The sequence below is a fragment of the Hyla sarda genome, chromosome 12, assembly GCF_029499605.1.
Source record: "Hyla sarda isolate aHylSar1 chromosome 12, aHylSar1.hap1, whole genome shotgun sequence".
Taxonomy (NCBI): Eukaryota; Metazoa; Chordata; class Amphibia; order Anura; family Hylidae; genus Hyla; species Hyla sarda.
In genome coordinates this window covers 10,670,286-10,676,234 of record NC_079200.1, presented here as the reverse complement: position 1 = coordinate 10,676,234, position 5,949 = coordinate 10,670,286, and the positions used below count along the sequence as shown (strand labels likewise).

General features: G+C 49.2%; 1 non-coding gene across 1 annotated transcript; it reads left to right on the top strand.

Moving 5' to 3' along the window:
- Window positions 1-416: 416 nt before the first annotated feature.
- LOC130297166 (5.8S ribosomal RNA) lies at window positions 417-570 on the top strand. The gene has a single exon (XR_008849436.1). It is a non-coding gene; the product is annotated as a 5.8S ribosomal RNA (ribosomal RNA).
- Window positions 571-5,949: the final 5,379 nt, after the last annotated feature.

Sequence of the window (5,949 nt, the reverse complement as noted above, 5' to 3'; positions counted from 1 at the left end):
TTGCGCTGTTCAGTTGAATCGCATTGACACCAATGGGATTCCGCTGCACCTGAATTTCTGAACGGAATTCTGCTCAGATATTTCGCAGTGTGAACCTAGACTTATAAATCTAACGTCATGTCGTCAGTGCACGTTGTGATCAAATTGTGCAAGCCCGCTCGCCATGTCACAACCACCTAAAAAGAGTGGGTCCCTCATGAAGTAGTGCAACTTTACAGTGTTGCAAATGGCAGGGATCATTTTGCTCTTTTGTCTTTTTCTGTCTATTAGTTTGCTTGGGGTAGCTACTAGAAATGACTTACCGCTGATCGATTAGTGTGGATCTCAGCCCCCGCTGATCAGCTGTTTTGCACTCCACACTAAGTGTCGATGATCAATGTGTCCTGCAATTCACACTAATTCTCACAGCTAGCTGCGTTCTTCATCGACGCGCGAGCCGGCTCGCGCGTCGATGAAGAACGCAGCTAGCTGCGAGAATTAGTGTGAATTGCAGGACACATTGATCATCGACACTTCGAACGCACTTTGCGGCCCCGGGTTCCTCCCGGGGCTACGCCTGTCGGAGGGTCACTCCACACTAAGTGAATCATGATGGTAGCCCTGCGCCATTTATTGTATAGTGGTGCTGCCAGGTAACTGCAGCTCATTTCCCATTCAGGTGAATATGAGCCAAGCAGCAGTTACCTGGCACCACTTTTATACAATAAACAGCACAAAATTTCTGGCTCCATTCACTGTGTAGTGTGGGTGCCGAATAGCTGATTGGTGCGCAGGTTTTGGGAGGGGGAACGTTAGTTGGACCATGAAAAGGCAACTGCTATAAAGCATGTTCAGTCCTGCCATCTTGTGACCGGTCAGCATTGTTACAGACAAGTGTGACAATTTTCTTTGGCTATGGACCACCCTGCAGTATCCACCAGTTTCGTATCCTGTACCTTCATTTAAAGGGGTACTCCAGTGGAAAAAAAAAATTTCTAATCAACTGGTGCCAGAAAGTGAAACAGATTTGTAAATTACTTCTATTAAAAGAAATCTTAATCCTTTCAGTACTTAACAGCTGCTGTATGCTCCACAGGAAGTTGTGTTGTTCTTTCCAGTCTGACCACAGTGCTCTCTGCTGACACCTCTGTCGAAGACAGGAACTGTCCAGAGTAGGAGCAAATCCCCATAGCAAACCAATCCGTCTCCGGACAGTTTCTGACGTGGACAGAGGTGTCAGCAGAGAGCACTGTGGTCAGACTGGAAAGAACTACACAACTTCCTGTGGAGCATACAGCAGCTGATAAGCACTGGGAGGATTAAGATTTTTAAATAGAAGTGATTTACAAATCTGTTTAACTTTCTGGCACCAGTTGATTAGAAAAAAATTGTTTTCCACTGGAGTACCCCTTTAAGGCGATGCTGCATGTTACTAACCTTCGAAAGGTCTTCTCATCAGCAGTTCTGCTTGGGGTACCAATAATTTTATTATTTGGTATTAACACAAGCATCACTCTCACAAGGTTTTGATAGGGTCCTTTTTCTTTAACCCCTTAAGGACAATGGACGTACTCATACACCCCCATTTCCGAGTCCTTAAGGACCGAGGACGTATGAGTAAGTCCTGTCCATTCCCGCCCCCCCCGCCGCTAGCCAGAGGTGAGCCGATGCCGATACCTGCTGATATGATCAGCAGGCATCGCGGCATATCGCCCAGGGGGGTCATGATGACCCCCCCATGTCGGCGATCGCAGCGCATCGCTCGTCAATTCAGGAGGACCTCCTATACCGGCGATCGTTGCAGGGCGCCGGTAACTACTTACCGGCGTTCTGCAGCGGTTCCGCGTCATCAGGGTCACGTGTGACCCTGTGACCCGGATATAGATGGTGACTGGTGGTGTCATATACACCACCAATCACCATCCGTGCTGTACTGGTGGCTGGCATTGTGGCCACCCACCTCAGTACAGTTGTGATTGGGTGGCCAAAGTGGCCACACCAATCACAGTGTAATGGGAGGGGATGGTGGGGGCTAGGAGCATGTTGCTCCGTTCTGCCCACCATTCCACAGAGATCTGGTGTGCAGGACGGAGCCCCATGCTGCCACCATCGCCTCAGTTAAAAAAAAGTGCCCCTTGCCCCCTTTCTGTGGCCTCTTGGCACAGAAATCCCCCAGGGTTAGTTTTAGATTAGGTAGGGACAGGTTAGGGTTAAAAATTTCTTTTGTTTTTCAGCGTACATCAGTGGGTGTTCGGGGGTCCGTAGCACCTTTAGCTGCGTGACCCCGGCCCTGCTGGGTTGCTGCGGTCTGCCGCCAGCATTTTTTTTTGGCGCAGATCTTTTTTTTTTTCACCTAAGCGTGTGTGCGGACCCTCTTAGTTATTGAAGAGGAGTCCGCTACCGTTTGTTAAAGCCCACCCGCCACTGATCAGTCCCGCAGTACTGATCAGCGTTTTTTTTTGTGGTGCCAGCACTTTTTTTCCGCGTTTTCTAGCGTTTTTTTGCACCTATAGGCGATCCGTGCCACCAGTAGCAGGCCTGTACTGTGTGGCCGGACCTTACCTGTGTGTGTGGCGTGCCTCACCGCTGTCAGTGATTTATCACTGATCAGCGTTTTTTTTTTTGTGGTAAAGGCACTTTTTTCGGTTAACACGTTTTTTTTTTTTTTGCACCAATAGGCGGTCCGTGCCACCAGTAGCAGGAGTGTACTGTGTGGACGGACCGTACCTGTGTGTGCAGCCTGTCCCACCGCTGTCAGTGTTCAGCGTTTTTTTGGGGGTTCAGGTGGGTGCATTTTTTTGGGGGGTAAAGCGTTTTTTTTATTTTAGTTTTGGTTTTTTCTTTGTGTGGGGGTCTGTGTACAAGCCACCAGCCACTGTTCTGGGCTGAGTGGCCAGACCCCCCACTGACTTCTGCGCCCCCTGCCGCCACAAGCGCTAATCAGTGCGCACACCACTGATTAGATAAACACTTTTTTTTTGGCGCAGGGCTTTTTTGCGCTAAAAGTCCCCTTTTTATTTTATATTTTTTTCTGTTAGGGCGGGTTAGTTTAGTTAGGTTAGGGCGGCTTAGGGCAGGTTAGGGAGGTAGTCTCGCACCACACCACACACAGCACATACACAAATAAAGTTTTCCCCCCCACACACACACACCCGTATCCCCATTAGAGTAGGGAAATGGCCCGCAGAGCGTTTTTGGCGGAGGAGGCATATGCCATAATTGCCTCCGACACCGAGAGCGGCTCAGAGGACGATGAAGACCCCACCTTCCTTATTTCATCGTCCTCCTCATCATCTAGTTCTGATGATGAGCCACCAAGGTGGCGGAGACGCCGCCGTGCGGCGCCGCAAACCTCCTCTTTCCTTGACCCTGTGCCCCATGCTAGTATGAGTCCCCCTGGCGCTCATACTAGTGAAGCCCCCCCAGCCACGTTCACTGGTACATCGTACCGGCCAACTTGTCTGGACTCAGCCAGCGGACCACGAGCCCGTGATTGTTGAGTTTGTTGGCGACTCAGGAATCAAAATTAACATCACCGGGTTCACTGAAAAGGACTTTATCGGTCATTTTTTCAGTGACGACTTTGTTAATTTGATGGTCACACAGACGAATCTGTACGCCCAACAGTTCGTCACCGCTAACCCGGGCTCACTTTTAGCTAGACCCGGCGGCTGGACTCCAGTCAATGCAGCCGAAATAAGGACCTTTTGGGGCCTCGTGCTGCATATGGGTCTAGTTAAAAAATCCAGTGTCAGGCAATATTGGAGTGGGGACGTCTTTTACCAGACACCCCTCTACAGTATGGCCATGGCACGCTCCCATTTCGAGGCCATTCGGAGATGTTTGCATTATGCTGATAATGCGGCATGTCCCCCCCAAACTGATCCTGCGTATGACCGCCTGTATAAAATCAGGCCAGTCATCAATCACTTCGGGGCCAGATTTTGGGAGGCCTATTTCCCGGGGCGGGAGGTCTCTATTGATGAGTCTCTCATGAGCTTTAAGGGGATACTCAGCTTCCGGCAATTCATCCCTACCAAGCGAGCGAGGTATGGCGTAAAGATGTATAAACTTTGCGAGAATACCTCCGGGTACACTTGCAAGTTTATAGTGTATGAGGGACGAGATTCCCGTTTTGAAGCCCCAGAATGTCCCCCCACTCTGGGTGTTAGCGGGAAAATCGTTTGGGGCCTTTTGCACCCATTGCTAGATAAAGGTTACCACCTTTACTTGGATAACTTTTATACTAGTATCCCTCTCTTCACATCCCTCGCCGCCAGATCCACGCTCGCTTGTGGGACAGTCCGGAAGAATCAAAGAGGCCTTCCGCCCCATCCCCTACACGCTCCTATCCCCCGGGGTGAGTCCCGTGCCTTTTCCCATGAGAACCTGTTGTTGGTCCGGTGTAAGGACAAGAGGGATGTCCTTATGCTCACCACTATTCATGGGAACGGCAGAACCCCTGTCCCTGTGCGAGGTACCGCGGGACCGGTCCTCAAGCCCGATTGTATTCTGGACTACAATCGGTAATGGGGGGAGTTGATCTTTCTGATCAAGTCCTGAAACCATATAATGCCATGCGGAAAACACGTGTATGGTATAAAAAGGTTGCGGTCTACATGGTTCAGGTTGCCATGTACAACTCTTTTATACTGTACCAGAACGCTGGCAACACAGGGACATACCTGGAGTTCCAAGAGGTAGTTTTAAAGGCCCTAATCTTTGGTGACCGCCAAAGAGCGGGTCAGAGCACCTCTGGAACTTCAGGTCCCCGGATCGTCTCCGGCCAACACTTTCCTGGTGTGATCCCCAACACTGGAAGGACGGGACAAACCCAGAAGAAATGCAGAGTGTGTCACAGGAAGGGGAGACGGAGGGACACCACGTACCAATGTGACACTTCCCCGATCATCTGGGCCTCTGCGTAGGCTGCTTCAGGGAGTATCACACTTCCATGGAGTAGTAAATTTTCCATCCTTTGCCCTAATTTTCATTCCCCAGAATTCGGCTCCAATGTACGAGTCCAGGGTACATTGACTTCCAAATTTTAAACCAAAACACAACCCTCCCCCCCCCCCCCCCCCCCCCCCCGCAAAAAAAAAAAAAAAAAACCTTTTTCCCAATACCCCAATATCTTTTTTTTTCTTCCCCCTAAAAAATGGGTTATGGGACACAGAGTCAACAGCATTGGAGGTTTGGTTTGCAGTTGCCTCAAATGCGCAACGCTCTCTCTCCACCTGAGCGGGTTGCGCATTTGAGGTAACAGAATAGGGACGGCCCCACACATCCCCTTCCCAGAATGATGATTCAGAGTATAGGGTTTGGGGCGGGCATCATTTTTACTTTTGGCTGTACTCTGGGTCATCATTCTGGGAAAATATTTGGCATATCAGTATTAAAAGTTCAATTTTCTTCCCCCCATAGTACTCTTCATCCATTCCTGGAAAATAAATGAAGGGAACAACCGTCTGTTCCAAATCTCCACTTCAACCTATACACCTTCCCTAGGGGGTGTACTGTTTGTAATAGGTTCACATGTGGGTGTTCCTTTCTTGTATTTTCCTCTGAATGTATGGAACTGTTAGGTCCGTAATAAACATCCGCCTCAAATGTGAAGAGTTCTCGCTGAGCTCTGTCGTATTTCCAGGCGACAATTCGGAGTCACATGTTAGTTGTTCCCTTCATCCATTCCTGGAAAATAAATTTAGGAAACACCTGTGCGTTCAAAAAGTCCTCTTTACCCCTATACCCATTCCTCAGGGTGGGTACTTTCCGTAATGGTGCCACATGTGGGTGTTTCATTTTTGTATTTTTCTCGGAATGTATGTAACCGTCAGCTACTGATATGCCATAGGTCACAAATACAAAGTGACCTCTATGACTTCTGAGCCTTGTTGTGCGCCCGCCCAGCATGTTACCCCATATGTGGATGTATTTTTATAGTCAGGGGGAAAAGCCCTCCAAAATTTG